This window comes from Cyprinodon variegatus, unplaced genomic scaffold (assembly GCF_000732505.1).
Source record: "Cyprinodon variegatus isolate N-32 unplaced genomic scaffold, C_variegatus-1.0 Scaffold44, whole genome shotgun sequence".
Lineage (NCBI taxonomy): Eukaryota > Metazoa > Chordata > Actinopteri > Cyprinodontiformes > Cyprinodontidae > Cyprinodon > Cyprinodon variegatus.
In genome coordinates, this window is record NW_015150497.1 from 1,392,316 (window position 1) to 1,409,474 (window position 17,159).

General features: G+C 38.2%; 1 protein-coding gene across 1 annotated transcript in view; it reads right to left on the minus strand.

Annotated features, from left to right (window-relative positions):
* ppm1l (protein phosphatase, Mg2+/Mn2+ dependent 1L) overlaps positions 1–17,159 on the minus strand; it is a 52,136-nt gene that overhangs the window by 33,479 nt on the left and 1,498 nt on the right. The gene's annotated exons all lie outside the window — the stretch shown is intronic.

Below are 17,159 nucleotides of genomic sequence, written 5' to 3' on the forward strand. Positions count from 1 at the left end.
AAATTCTGTCGGAAGAAAAGCACAGACATCTTTCCGATTTACAAATGCACAAAGTGCTTTTCTTTGCTCCTTTTTTAAACAAGAAATTGTCGCTATTTTGGCTAAAGCTGAGTCCATTGCGGTAACAACAGGTGAGTCCCGCCCCAAAAAACACTGCTGGCCTGTCATTGGTCAGACTCGCTGGTTGTTACGAGACGGACGTATTAGCGGAAGTCTTTAAACGTGGATTTGTTGTGAGACTGAAAACTCAGATTTCATGACAATCAAACTTGCAGAAGAAGGTTATACTTTATAGGCAACAAATCAAATTTTGCGCCCTCATACTTGAGAGTTTTTGTCATCAAATAAGACCTGCAGAAAAAGGGACAACTTCCCAGTTTAGAAGCTAGGGAGTGCTTTGAAATATATTATGTACAATGGAAAAACAAAACAAAACCGCAAGTTTGGAAACTTAAATGTTGAAAAGAGGGAAGTAATTAATTAAGAATTTAGAAGAGGATGAGGAGGAATAAGTCAGTATACATAAATACCCGGTTGATTATAAAACCGTAAATGTAAACCTAAATCCCCTTTCCTAAAATTCCATTAACACTCTGTTTTGGGAAAACGCCAGAAGTTCAGGGAAAACGTTATCAAACACTAAAGTAGGGTTAGATTAAAAATATACATCATTAAGTTTGATCATTTTACAACAGTGCTTAATCCATCCAATATGATGACATTAAGGCTTTCATATATGTAACAGCCAGGGACTGATGAAAACTCTGGAGGAGCTGCAGAGATCCACGGCTGAGAATCTGCTGCCAGGTCGTTGTGCCCTTTATGGGAGTGCGGCAACAAGAAAGCTCTGAGAAGTCCTGATTGCATAAAAGATTATCTTGGATGATGAGCAGAAAGCTGAATTAATTTGTCAACAAGCAAATTTATTCGAGGCAAAGAACCAATGCTTAACATACCATTCTCACAGTAGAACATGACAGCAGCAGCTTTACTTTAGCAGAGGCTTAGAGTTAATAGGACGCTAGATGGTCAACAACCGTGAAAGTAATCCCTGTGATGACAGCATACAGCCAAGGAAAGAGAATGATTTTAGATCAAAGCATATTCATGGGTACATTAACCCCCCTTTTTTTTTCCTTTTTCAGATGCCTGCTGGTCGCCTACCTCAGGAGGTTTTCCAGGCAGGAGGCCTGGTCTCTCGGCTGGCCTGGGAACACCTTGGGCTTCCCCCAGCAATCTTTGGGGAGAGGGAAGACTCCCAGACTTCCCTCTCCCAAAGACGAACTTGTCCCGCATGAAGCGGGAGACGACGAGTATGAGTACGTTCCAAGATGTTTTTCTTTCTGACTCACTATTAGCTATGCTGCTAACAGCAACAGGTAAAAGGTTTAATCTCCCGTTGTTTTGCTATAGGTATTAACTTCAGGGCTAACTACAACTTTTCTTAGATTGTTATGTGCATATAAACCATGATAAAATTTATAATTTTTATTACTGCAAAATCATGCAGTACTGTTTGTTAGGTAAGGAACAAAATCATTTTTAGATAAGATTTTTAATCTGTATCGACCAGCCTTATATGCTTTTAATGTGAAAAAAGTAAACCTTTGGGAAATGTTTCTTAGAAACTGAAATAAAACCAAAAAAGAAAATCATAAATAAAAAGAAAGTGGCACCATGACACGGGAGACAAGTCAAAATTCAGCTTTACAAAGGTGTGTAAGGCACAAACTTTTCATGCATTCGAGTCATCTTTTGGCAATGCAAAAATTCCAGCATGTTTTTTAGACAACTAGTAATATGGATACTTCTATTTTCCAGCTCATACGAGCTGATCTACAAAGATCATCGACTGTCTGTGGTGTACTAGAACTGACACAATCCCTCAAACGTACATACAAAAGGTGTTTGACAGCATTGGAGAGTTTACCTTGTCCCAAAAGAGCAGAATTGAGAGAAAGTGCAGCCTGTCAGTCTGTTAATACCGTCTTGCACTTAAAGTGCCCACTCTTAGTTGTCAGAGTTTTCAGCACTAAGAAGCAGTGGTTCACATCTGGCGTATCTATGTATTTGCACATGTATGCATTCAAAGTGAAAGACCTGGACACCCATCCAGAGGCACTAAGCTGTTTAATATTTCAGAGCAGTGATAAATAAGTCAGACAGAGTGCTGGGAGATAAGGTGACTCTGCGGGTATGGGGGAAGCAGTGGGGGGAGGAGCAAGATTGGGAAAAGGGAAGGATAGATAAAGAAAGTGGGGATGTACATAGTGATGAGCTAAAGCTTTGACAGACTCATTAAATATTGAAAAATAACAACTAATAATGATGATCATGAAAAGAAAGAAGGAAATAATAAATCAATAATTTTAGATATTTCCATCTATGTCCAAAGGGAGGATCCCTGCTTCCTAAAGCACAGACATGAAAACACTCGGAATGAACAGCCAGCTTTGATTTCTGTCAGCAGAAAAGATCAGGAGAGGATCAGAAAGAAAGAAGAGACGAGTAGGTGAAGCGGAAGGAAAGACGGAGTCAGAGTGGAGATGGAAGGGAGGGGAAGAAAGAGAGAAAACAGAGACGGTTACTGTAAGGAAAGGTCAAAGTAGACAGAGATCAAGTGTGAGGGATGAGATAAAAAAAAAGAAACAGGCAAAAGAGGTTGAAGAATATCATTTTTTACAGGGAAAAATAGACCCTTTAGTACCACAGCCTTCCGTACAGCAGACTGACATGTCTTTGTAAAAGTACTGATATCATTAACACTGTTTTACATACAGACATCATTAACTAGATTATTAAATGTATTTGAAATTCATTCAATTTCAATTCATGAGGAATCAAATGTCTGAATTACCTTCTCAGTAGGCAGTCAAGTTATCCAGAGAAGACTGATATTTTAAAGGGCTGTTGAAGCAGAGACACATCTAAATGATACACATGTTTAATCATTTTAGGATTAAACATGTATATAAATGTACTCTTTAACAGAAAATTTCTATTTTTTTAAAATGTTCTTAAAATCTGTGTTTTTTTTTTTGTTATCTTATGCAGGCAAGTTAAGTATACGTCAGACTGAACACCTAAATTCGGCCAATTATACATTAATTGTCATCTGTCAATCAATTATTATTTTTTTTTTGTCATAGCATCTTGAGTCATATGTCGCAGCTAGTGTACGCAACAGTTCCCCACTTTCCTCCTCTAAATAAAATATGTATGACGGAGGAGACTCATCCACGACCTCAAACACAAAACTCTCCTCTTGCATGTTTCCTCTGTCCATAGCGTTCCTTGACAGTGTCGTTTCTAAGTCACCAATTGAGTGCTACTTGGTCACAATGTAATTCATTGGGAACCAACTAGTATTAAGTTGCTAACCGGTTAGCAACGATGCTTCCGAGAAACCGGCCACAATCTAGCTTGCTTCTGAACCTTTCGCCCCTTTGATGAAGAACCAATCACATTCACTTTATTCACTCGTGTAAAGTCGTGCACCACTTGGGAGAATTCCAAACTGTAACGGTTGGAACGGCCGTTTCCTTACGACTTTAAGTGGAGGGGGAAGGTCTTATAAAAAATGCGAGAAAATCCTCCACAATACCTTTAATCCCAGAATGTGGAGGACTTTAAGTGAGGAATTCAATCTCAGTATTAAATTAGCAGATTACCTCAGATGTTTGTTGAAGAACATTAGTGAGGGAAAAAAAAAAAAAAACTTGTGAAGCACTATTCCATCCATCATCTGAAAAAAAACAAAACAAAAAAAAATAACTTGGGTGTCAATCTAAAGTGACATGCTGGGCCAACTGAACATTAATCACAGAAGCAGCAGATAAGATCTAGTCTAACTCTAGCAGAGATACTGCCACAAAAAGATCTATTAATAAAAAATGCAATAAAAAGCCATAAAAGCTAAAAAGATTCCAGAAGGCCTTCATTCAGTTTGACACAGCCCGTGTAGGGAAAGCAGCAAAGAAAATAAAAATAATAAAAGAATCCTGTCAAATGAGTTTCTGTCCTACATGAAAAATCCAGTTTAAATCAGAAATACAAACAATTTTGAAAAAAAAAAAAAAAAGTCCCATGGTGATACATGGTGAAGGCAGTATTATGCTTTGGGATTTAATTTAATCAAAAGCGACAGAGTAGTTATTTGGAGTTGACAGCAGGATGTAATGGTGGTAAATAACCTCTGAGATGATGCACAAGGCCTGAGTCTGGGCTTCATTACCAGGAGGACGACGAGCCTCAACATACATCAATGGTCATGTTAGCATTAAACCACTCAAATTAGCAGACCGTTAATAGCCAAGTCAAAGTCAAGAATGGAATTTAATGAAGAATCTGTAATACGTTGTTTATAAATACATGCATTTTACATTATATACAGCAGATCAATATATATTACATTATATTGATCTGCTGCAACAAATTCTGATGAAGTTCACCGACTTTCATTTTGTAACAGGATCAAATGTTAAGTTCAAGGGGAATTAATACATTCGTGATGCACAGCAAAATTCTGCTTATAGTGCAAACACATTATATTTGGACAAAATGGCAAATATTTGCTACACAAAAAAAAATCTGGTGGGTTCTGGCTAACAGAAGCGTTGCTTCTCATCCGTTCATTTTTGTCCCACTCTTTTGAAAGTAGCAGCTTCTTCCCCCTCCTTTTCTCCACCTCCACCCAGCAGCTCTAAGCTCCATCTTCTGCCATCTATGTTAAATGCTTACCAAAGCCAGAAGTGTTTTATTTCCTAACAGCTTAGTCGCTCCCTCATCATAGTCCTCATTTGTTATACTCCATCTTCCCTCCACTAAGGTCACTTTCTTCTATGCCTAAATGCTGTGCAATGTGCAGACAAATCAGGGTAAAAACAGTAAACCTGCAATTCCTATTTGCAAATGTATTTTAAAGAGGACCAAAGACAAAAAGTAGTTAATTGAAATGTAAAAAATATATACAATTTTGAGTGGGATATAGTTGACAGGAGGAAAACCCAAATTAATCCCAATCTCCTTGAAGGGATTAGTGAAAATGTAACCTGCCCTTCTGTCTCTTAGCTTTATAAACTGATCTTGGTGGCACTCTCAGGATGCCAGCAGGGATCTTATATGAGCCTTGAGCCGATGGCATTAGCTCACATCACTATAAGCTCCTTCTGCACCTCACAAATCAATTACAAACCCTCCTTATCTGCCTCTAAACTTGCCATCCATCCACAGCCATCACAGTGGTTCCACTCACACACACATGCTCAGACCGCAATGTGGGAGGTTATATATGTAGGTGGCAAATACATTTATGCACTGAAAATAAAATGATGCTTTTAAACACCACTAAAAGAGCATTCACATATTCTTGTGGGATCTAAAAATGGATAAAGTGCAATAAAACCTCCATAAAATAAAAAAATAATAATTAGGTTGCCAGATTCAAGACAGGTGAGCAACTTTTTATTTGCAGAGTTGCTGATTTCCTGAAATGATGCCATTTTGTCTCTTGAAGCTTTGGTCTCTTGCTAGGTGCATACAGGCACAGGCTTGTCATGGACGCGGCAGGTCAAAGTGTGACTCTCGCTCATCCTCAGCACTTGTTGGTATGCTTTGGGATTACAGACAATTAGGTCAGAAAAGCCCAGACTGAAATCGATTTTTAAGCCTATTGAAGGATTAAGTATACTTACAGTTGTTACACTGATTAATATATTGGCTTAAGCCTCAATCTGTTTAGTAATACCTAAATGTTCATCCTTAAGTTTCATTAGATTTTATTTATGCAATCAGTGACCTATATATATATATATATATATATATATATATATATATATATATATATATATATATATATATATATATATATATATATTCCTCCCTGACCTGCCCTGTGTTCCTTTGTCTTCATGATGCTGTTTGTTCACTAATGTTCCCTAATAATCATCTTCACAGAAAAGCTGGATTTATAGCAGACTTATACTTAAAGTATGGCCAAAATATCAGGCCGCTCTGGAGAACTTAACTGCCTACTGAGAAGGTAATTCAGACATTTGATTCCTCAAGAACTGATTTATACTTAAATCACACATTTAAATTCTATTTACTTATTAAATTTCAAGAAAGTACGTTTAAGTATCAAGTTCAAGGGGTATTGGTATTTCTGCAAGGCCCTACATTTAAACTGCAGTCTATAAAGCAGCAAAATAACTCCCCAGTGTGTGCATTTAAAGGTAAATAAAAAAAGAATACATCTGCCATGGATAGTGGATAAAAAAAGCTGTACAGACCTAATATCTAAATATACAAGAGAAGGCATAAATATTGGCAAGACCCTGACATACTGACGTACTCTGTGACCTCAGTAAAAACAGAGCAAAACATCCACACACAGGAAGGGGTGTCTTTCCTTAGCAATTTTAATCACAAGCACAAATTAATGACATTCTTTAGAGTCTGATCTCCCACTTCTCCCATGAGCCTCTGCTGCTGTGTAAATTAAAGACAACCCAGCTCAAGACTGGTTCACCGCAGAGTTTATTTGAAGGTCTGCCACGCTTCTGAATAGGAACCATGTGAAAATATCAAAACGTTATTAGCTACATTCCTCTCGTCTGGAGGAGATCCATATCTGGAAAGGCTTAGCGGCACACATGTGCTCCACACCGGCTCAAACATGCAACATGTGTGAAAAAATATCAAATGGACTCAAGGGAGAACAAAAAAAAAAGTAAATGATCAACATAAAAAAATAAAATATTGTATAATGAGAAGGTTTTTTTTTTTAATAAAACAGCCCCTCAAGGTTTGGAGACTGTTTCACCAGTTTGCACCTGCCTCAACCTTCTGTGCCATCTGGGCAATACAAAAAAATGCAGAGCCACTCTCAGCCCTCAGTTGTTTAGTGTGACAGACACCCCTTATACACACACACACACACACACCCCTACACACAGTGTAACGCAAATGTCACCAACTCTGAACAGCTGCGACTTTATACCTTCTCTTGGCCAACATTCTTCTTCAGCCATCTCTCACTGCCAAGGCAGCTAGCAGGCACACTCTAACTGACTCATCTATTTTCCTCACACACACACACTCTCTGACAAACAAACAATTGTGGAGCTTGTGCTCACACACAAGCCTAGGTTTGTGAACCTGAATTCAAATTGTGGGCAATTCTGCACAAGCATTCTTTTATTTAAGCATTTTATGTAACTCCCATCTACGTGCAGATTTCCCCCTTACAAAACAAAAAGTAAATTAGACCAAGCCGTCTAGTCAAGCTCTTATCATGTGATCAGATTTAGAGATTGTTAATCAGTTCCAAACGCAAAACTCAAGACTACACATTTTATTTGTGTAGTAGCCAAGCATTAAACATTCGCCGCCACAATTCTGGCTTCTCAACCTCTTAAAACGGATTTGAAGCCTCCAGCTTAATCAGCAGCAAAAGTATTTGAAATCAGGGAAACACCACATGAGATGGCTTGCTAGGGCACCACTTCATTCAACTTAGAGAAAAGCAGAATCTATGTTCCTGCAAATGGTGAAATTGATGGAGATGCTTCAATTAGAGACTGACTGGTAGCTGGAATCAGCTATACTGGCCCTATTCTGAGACTGGAGGGTTTGTGATGGGTTTGAGAAATTACTTTTGTTCTAAAAACAGCCACAACTAACTTGAAACTGCTGTCCAAAACATGAATAAACACTATTGTCTGCATTTCTTCACATACAGGCTACCTTATTTTGCTGCCCATTTTTGGTTGCACAGTCTAACATTAACGCATAGGGTCTCCCCTCATGCACTCCATACATCATGAATTTGATTCACTTTCACATTGATAAATAGAAACTCCTCGAACAAAATTTTGATTCAACCAAAAAGTAGATCATTTTATTTTGTCATGAACAGTTCTCAAGGGAATTCCATTTGGCTAAAATTCCAAAAATCAGATTAGAGCCTGATTGGGGCATCCCTAGCCACATCATATGGAGTACAGGTAAAAAAAAAAAAACCAAAAAAAACAATCCTACAGTGCCAACCCACCTTAGGTAAAACGCAGCTGTGACAGAGGGAGCTAGAATGAAGAGCTTTATTACCAAACCAACTTTTCAGCTTTCATCCTCTTACCATATAAGACCTACTCACAGCTCAACACCTTAAAGCCAAAGCTGCAAAACTTTGAATACATCAGCTCTTTTTACAAAAAAGAAAAATCCACCTACACAGCACGAGCTGGACATGATGTGTGTGTCTGACCTTGCAGCTTTTTTCTCTCGATGAGGGAGTTGGAGATATATTTAGACAGCAGGGTGTAGCAGAAATGACAGAGATGGTGTTAAAACATTAAAACAAAGGCAGCAGTGAAGGATGGCACAAGTAGGCTGATGAAGGTTCCCTTATCGCTTACCTGTCACACAAAAACACATGCCTCCCATTATAAGAAGCATGCCTTATCTTACTAAACACTAGCTGGATACTATTACTACTATTTTCTAACTATGACATTTCTAGACAAACAGAGTCATGACTTAATTAGAAGGAAAACGTTCACAACAGTTTTAAACATATTTGTTGCTCAACAGAAAGCAGTTCTGCTCATCCATTTACGCGTTTGCGTTTTATGCTCTTGGGGTTCTCACCTCATTCACTCCCTAAGGGACGAAACAAAGTCTCACCAGAGGCAAGCGACCAAAATATCAGGAGACTTTTCAAGAAAAGTCGCTAGTGTCTGTTCAGCTGCTGGAGGATGTTCCATGTGAGAAAAATGACCTCTGTGTTTCACTTTGCTTCCAGGAAGAGATGAAATGGTGTCACTTCAAATGACATGCAATCATACCCGTCCATTTTTAATGAAATACTATACTTGTCTAATCTACAGTGAAAAGTCGGCAACTCAAGGGCACATTCAAAGAAAACCAGTGGTTAAAGAAAAAAAAAAAACATATCATATAAGATAACACCATATCTTTCAGAAATAAGAATCATCCATCTGCATCATTTAAAGATAAATAAATACAGCCACTAGATACAGATAATTATGCAAAATATAGAGAAACACGAAAAATTAAAAAAAATCTACAGGAACAGATTAACTACTTTGACAACATGAAGAATTTATAACCATGTTATGAATCCTTCATTAGAATCTACTGATTTATGTTAGTTGCAAAGTGAAGGAAACTTATTTTTAACAGACTGGATCACCATGGTAACTCAAACACAACTGGTTATATATATATATATATATATATATATATATATATATATACATACACACACACTATACATGCACACACACACATATAGATGGCTAAATAATGCTTCTAATGCTTTAAGATTTTATTCTGCTTCTGTATTTTTTCCAAACGAAAAAAGTATGGCTAACATTAATGCAGCACTTTCCATTGATCTTATTCTGCTAGTCAGTTTTAAATCTACATCTCACAAACCAAGAGAGGCATGTCTTGCAATAACTGTCCGGCTGCTATACTCCAAGCATTAGTGTAAGATCAGAGATACTATAAGGTATAATGTTCTGTGAACATTTACTAACAACCAGCACTAGAATTAGCTGTTTTTAACTGGATTAATTGCTAATGTTGATGTAATTAACGCAGTACAAAATAATTTTCAGTTTTAGTCAATTTTGGCTCCCTCCAGTGAACAAAAGCTGTATCCTTTGGCCTGAAGGAAGACATCACTTCCTATGAGGAGCAGCGATGAGGTAATGAATCTAATTGTAGTGAACCAATGTTATATGACGATGTTGAAAATAAAAAGCGTTACACTTTTACCGTATTACTGCACCGCCGGCACAAATTATGTGCTGACGAGTTTAGAGCCTTGTAACATATAAACATAATGTTATGTTTGAAAATTCACAGTAAACGCAGGGATAGATGCCAGCAGGAAGGTGGAGCATTGCCTTAATATCAGTCCTGCACTATGACTTAGACAAAGTTTATTGTAATTTTATATACACAGTGTATAGAAAACAAACTTTGGTTACATACAGCGTTCCGACAGTGTATAAGCAGCAGCTTAGCAGTGAAAATAAACATTTCCATTTATAAAGTGCAGCAGTGAACCAAAATGTAAACTATTTGTACAAATATACAGTCTCTCGGAGAACTTGAGTTGCATCGACACGCATCTTTGGGAAAAGGGGGAGGTGACGTATGCTGTAAAGCAGTCTGCAAATTTGAAGTTGTTTTGGGTGGGAGGTTTACTGCCGCCCTCCCCAAAGTAAACCAAAGTATCATCCGAGCCTCAATATACTTTTTGTTTGCCTTATTGTGTTAAATAAAAAAAGGAAAATATAAAAACACTGGAGACATATCAGAAAATTGGAACATAGATTAGTTTTTCCCCATATCACAACACAAAAACTTTTCTGTACTGAAATTTCCTTTAAAGGACATCTTTCAGTTCTGAAGAGGCTGGGAGGAAACAGTAGGTCACATTGTAAAGCTTGTGCACCGTTTACAAAGCCTGAGCACTTAGCTCAGCAAACCTTTCTCAGCTCAGGTCTTTGCTTTATTTCATCACCCTCCCCTCTCCTCCTTTGTGCCTTTAGCTGAGTTAGAAAGCAGACAAAAAGAAAGCCTGACTGATCATTTCAGTGCGAATGCCTGTAAAGTCCATCTAGCAGAACCGCTGAGTTAGTGTGAATCAGAGCTCCTGATAGATCTTTGGCTTTTAAAGTTACAGATGCATCCCTCTGTGGAAGGGAACAACATCTTCTCCAGCTTATCTCTACCTGAACCACCAGCATTCTTGTTTAAGCTTGCAACATACAATATTTTGTCTCACAAACTTGTCCTTGCCTCCCTGTAATCCTGTGATGCAGACAGTGATGTTATTACATGCCAGGTCTTTCTTTCACCTATCCAGTTAGAGCAAGCCTATAAGGAATTCTGACTGTTTATTATTTAAACCATATTACCAACGGTTTGATTATTCAACAGAAAAGAACAAAACAAACCCAGCCTCATTAAAAACAAAAATTCCCAATGAAAACACAAGCTGTACAAATAAAAGGCTTTTTTTAATTAAAGGATCATTGCTGCATGTTCACTTTTATAATCTCTATCTTAAGGTGATTAAATAACAAAATTATTTTTTTCTTTAATTGTAATAATCAATGAGATTATTATCTGGTGAAATGTAAAGTACCTTGAGATGACATGTGTTGTGAATTGGCGCTAAATAAATAAACTAAATTGAATTGATAGTTGCTTTAAAGCAAAAAATACAGACAGCAGTCATAAAATGTCTAACATCTGTGGGGTTCGCCATGTGTTGCCTCTCTGCTGAGGATTCCCATTGCCTCCTCCTCAGCAGGAAACCTTATTCATTACATCCCCACACAATCAAATGCCATTTTTTAAAACTTAAATACAAAGCTTTGATGAAGCAACATAAAGACAAACCAAAAAAAGTTACTATTAAAATGATTTTAGAGGGAAACAGGCCTGTGAATGTCTTCTCTGAACATGAAGCCACCACCTGACTGTGAGGCGGGAACAAGCAGAGCTCAGCTGACTCTCTGCATCCAAGTAACTATGGCTCGTGTTGCAGCTAAATGAATAAAAAGTCGGAGAATATTGATTCTGCCAGTTATTTTTAGTGACAAAAAAAAAAAAAAAGAAAAACTCCACTCTCATTTACAGAGAAGTCCCCTTGCAAATTGCACATTTTACAATTATTAAGGCTGAAAATGGATAACCCCATATTAAACACCCCAAACAGGAGTGATTATCCAGGTAGAGCCGATTGATGAACTGTTAGAAATGGGATTCTTCTTAACAGGCTGGTAAAGGACTAACAGCAGATCTAACTAGCTCTTCTACTTCTCATTACTTTTCTTCTAACAACCTTAACAGCAAACTATTGAGATCAATCCTAACTATGAGAAACACATCATAAATGTTTATTTTTATTGTGCGAGTGCCTCTGTTACTTGCTTGGTGCATCTGTGAGATCTGCATGATCAAATTTTGTCATGCCACTTTTACAAAACCACACACCTGGGGGAAAAATTGTAACAATGCACATACTACGACTGCCAGATGAGTAACACCTCCTACTGGCAAAGGTTTACAAATATAAACACCTATAGAAATCTTAGAATCTGGCTCAAAAATATCACCAAGGTCAGCTGCCTCTGAACAACTCTTGAAAAGAAATGTCAAGTTTGTAGTGTGGTGTTGTGAACTTGTGGTCTGTGCTCTACACTCCCGGCTAGAGTTGGCCAGAATATTGTGTAAAGTAAAAGCCACCACAAGTGTAAAATGCTGCAGATGTGCTGACAGCATCTTTCTGTACATCTCATTTCTACACGGACGGGATACACCTGTCTTAGGCTACGTTCACACTGCAGGTCTTAAAGCTCAATTCCGATTGTTTTGTGAAAACCCGATTTTTTTGCGTTGCCGTTCACATTTCCAAAAATATGCGACTTGTATCTGATCTCCTTTGTGAACAGCAGTCATACAACGCAAGTGTCCCGCATGCACAGTAGAGGACGCAATGACGTCACAGGCCAGCGCGCTCTGTGTTTACAGAAGTAAACATGGATGGTAGTGTCGGAGCGCATCTAGTGATCTTTCCCAACCATAAAAACACAATCTTTTCAAGATGTTTAAACATAAATACTGCTCTCCGCATCATCGTCCGCCATGGTTGTTGTTTTTCTTGCTGCTTCTTCATAGCAAGAAGCAAAATAGTGATCTTTGTTGGGTATTAATGGCGTTCAGGTCGGATGAATTCCACCTGGCCGTTCAGACACAGGTTGCATTTGAAAAGATCAGATTCATATTGGATTCAGGACCACATAGCCAGGCGGCCTGGGTCGCGTTGGAAAAAAATCAGATCCGTGTTTTTCAGACAGCCATGAAAAGATCAGAACCAGGTCACATATGGGCAAACAAAAACAAAAAAAAATTCGGATTTGGGTCACTTCAGGCTGCAGTGTGAAAGTAGCCTTAATGACTCCCTAATGAAGGGACTAGCTCAGCACTTCTTTCAGTCTTTTGCCCAAACAGCTCTTGGTGCCATTATTGTCTTTACTATGACCCCATGCATTTGTTTTTCCTCCCATTGAGAACCCTACTGGCTTTGTTATTTTGCTCTGCTCTAACCTCTTCTCCAGTCGCAGCAGAAGGCTGCTCAAACCGAACCTGGTTCTGCTGGAGGTTTCTCGCCATTTCTGTTTCCTCTTCAGGACAAGTGATTGCAGCAAAGCCTGACAACTTTAATCAACAGACGAGGCATCCATAAATGGATAAACCCCCTTTTACTATATTGTTTAATGTTCTAGACTAAGTTAGATCATTTGTAAATGTTTTATTGGGATTTTATTAAAATTAAATTGATTAATTTTAACTGAATTGTGATGCAGAGTCTGATTTTTTTTTTTACATAAGCTGATATAGACTTGATCAGTTCAGCGGTAACATTTCTTCAGATGACATTTGTTCTAAAACAAATAAAGGGCTGGACTTTGTGAACTTTCTGATGAAGAGTCCTTAACAATAGATAGATGTTGACACAAGCAAAGCCTTGCTTTAATGACACAGTGTGCAAACAATCATCTCATTTAAACCACAGAGAAGAAAAAGAAAGAAAAAAAGCCTTCTGACAGCTAAACAACAAGCCAGTTGAAGAATATTGTATTCCTGGTGCTGCCTTGGGACACAGTGCATAAAATCACTGTTAGTTTATTCAAAATACTTATCAGGGAAATTAATTCAGATTTACCAAATATATAAATCTGTTTCACAAATTAGTTTCACAAACCAAGGATACCAACATGAAAACAGGCTAAACTCTGCATAGACCTTAAAAGAAGTCTATTTCAGTAGATTTTTAAAACTGAACTCAAAGAGGAAAGGCTGGAAATGGCAGAGAAGGGAGGGGGAAGAAAAAGAGGAGGAAAACCAATTGACCACTTTTGGTCAAAATCTGCAGAGGGACATGCTGCAACCACGCAATTGAATTTACTCTAAAAGAGGTAACTTTAACGCCAATTACTGGCTATTTTTAGCCTGTTATTGTCGTGCTTTGGACCACAGCAATGAAGTCAACAATAAGAGCAAAGAAAAACGCTGCAAGGTCACAGTGGACCTCAGAGAAGATGGGGTTTCTGTCATGTCTAATGCAGACTTTGAAGAGACAAGATCAAGTGAATTCTTTTTTGTATTAGACAATATTATACATCAGTGCAGTCAGCTGTGAGCCCGGACGAAACAACTGTTTTAAAGGATCTTGTAGTGAATCCGTTTTTTTTTTCCTCCCTCTCTCCCTCCCTTCTCTCAATTACCTCAATTGATTCAGATCACACTAGAGTCTCTTTTAAGATTTGGATCAGAAATGCTGTGAATCAACAACAACACATCTGGTACATTTTATTCTGGTGTCTAGCCGTCAACCTATAAAAATATATTTAGGGACCATGCTGAGATGTTTTGGTGAGAAAATATATAAAAAAACTGGTTTGATTTGATTTAATCAGGAAATTAATAGGCAAATATGCACCAAGAAAAAACAGGATTAGCAATATTCCTTAGGGGCCCAGACTGTTTTGTGACACTTCACCTTAACAGTTTAGGATCATATTAACAAAAACAACAACAAAAAAAGCAATTTACATGAAATGTTCCTGGAAATTTTTCAGCTGACATAGCAAGAATTTGACCACATGTCCTTACCTTACGCCACTGTCTCTTTTAGATTCATCATTTATTCTGCCCATCCTGTCACATTGCATAACCCTCATTAGATTGAATCAAATGAACATTCACTGAATTTAAAAATGGGGTATAAGTTCACTCAGAGACAAACTAAATATCAGCTACAAAGCTTTTCAAAGAGTGTTTATACACCTTTGAAGTTTTCTCATTTGGTTACACTGTAGCCACAAACTTTAATGCATTGCATCCGATTTCATTTTACAAGCCAACTCAAAGTAGAGAGGAACTGCAAGCTGAAGGCAAATGATACATAGAGATTTTGTACTAATTGAAGAGTGGCATGCATTCGTGTTTAGCCCCATTCACTTCAACAGCCCAAATAAAACCCTGTGGAACCAAACTGCCTTCAGATCTCACCTAATTATTAAATAGGAGATGAAAGAAGCTGTTTTCAGCTCTTTTTTCTTTCTTTCTTATACATGGAAACCTGTCATATAACGAGTAAATAAGGTTCACCTGTATATAATTCAGATTCAGTATAAATACAAATGCTTAGTCGAAAATATTTATGAACAAACTGCCCCATGGAGATAAGTGAGCCACAAGCTATGCAGGAGACTTGGAAAGCATATAAAAAGAGAGTACTGTGTGTACGGTTAAGATCGAATTCCAACTTTGTGGTGAAAACATAAATGAAAATGTTGAAATCAACCAGCACAAGACATAACCTTAAATAGACCATCCCCAGTGGAGTACAATGTCGCAGCAGTCATGCTGTGCTAAGCTTCTCTTCAGGCTGGTTAGAGGTGATACGAAGAATAGTGTACAGGGCAATCCGGAAACAATCCCTTCACATTTAGGGTCAGAGCTAAAACGCAGTCTTTAGGGTGAAGATTTGCTTACTAGATTAGAAAGTTCATTTCATAACCTCAAGATAAATGAGTATGAGATAAGATAGGGACAAGTTTTGTTTACACAACCTGTATGCAGCCACAGCTGCACTGGGACACACTGACAGAAGCAATGCTGCCCACCACCATGCAGGTGAAGGGTTTTGCCCAAGGACACAAGACGGATGGAGCTGAGGTTTTCAAATCGCAGACACTCCTGGTTCAGGACTAACTCCTCAGTAAATTGGTTTTTACATATTATGGATACAACGCCTTTAGGCAACTTCTTTGAAATCCATTGTTCTTCCACTTCCCCTTTGGCTATGCATCAAACTGTAGATTTGTCACATAAAATCCCAACAGAATCTACCAGCTTAAGTAGGGATGGGAATCAAAAACCGGTTCCTGTTCAGAACCTGTTCCGTGTTCCAATTCCATGGCACCTTTTGGCAGCTCGCTTAACAGTTCTCTTAATGGTTCCAGGCAGCACCAGAGCCTAGCGCTGGGCAGTACGACTTACGTCATGTTTCTTACGCAAGTTACGCACACTGCATTCAATAAGCAAGTACGATGTGACCAGGCGTAAGTCTAGAAAAGCAAAACAAAAAAATGGCGTCCCATCGGGTTAAGCCGATCGAAAGTTTAGATGTAAAGTGGCAGTAACATCTACGGGAGGAAATGCATCCAACAAGCAGAAACACCTGCGCACACAACACGGCATACACTGTAACGAAAGCCGTGTTTTTGATGCTTCCGGACAGAAGCTAGTGATACGACCAGCATGGAAGGCAACTCTGGTGGTAAGTAGCTAGTTTTAAATCACTGGCTGTGCTTAATGTGGCTCCTAGTAAATCAAATGCCATTTCTGGAAATAAACCAATTTCCTACCTACGAAGTTGCTCTGCAGTTCAGGGAGCAAGATCAAGGTGACGCTCGTTTATTTAAGTCAGGGGGAGATTAGTTTATTTCCCGAAATTGCACAGTAATGCCTTTTCATTAAACGGATGCCTTCTCCATTAGATTTAGATGACTGTGATGAGACGGGTAGCCTGGCTGGCTCAGAGGCTGGCAGCTCCCGGTCACTGCCTTCTGTTTTCACAGAGGCAGGCAGAAATAGAATGTCCCAGGCGAAGGTAGACGAATGTCACTGTGCACTTACCGAGTTCATTGTTAACAGAATCAATAAGGAATCGAATCATTTCACAGAATCGATACTGGAATCGATAAGGAATCAAATCATTTTACAGAATCAATAAGAGAATCGATAAGGAATCGAATCATTTTACAGAATCGATAAGGAATCAAATCATTTTAAAGAATCGATAAGGAATCGAATCATTTCACAGAATTGATATGAGAATCAATAAGGAATCGAATAATTTCACAGAATCGATAAGGAATCAAATAATTTCACAGAATCGATAAGGAATCGAATCATTTCACAGAATCCATAAGCAATCGAATAATTTCACAGAATCCATAAGGAATCGAATCATTTCACAGAATCCATAAGCAATCGAATAATTTCACAGAATCCATAAGGAATCGAATCATTTCACAGAATCC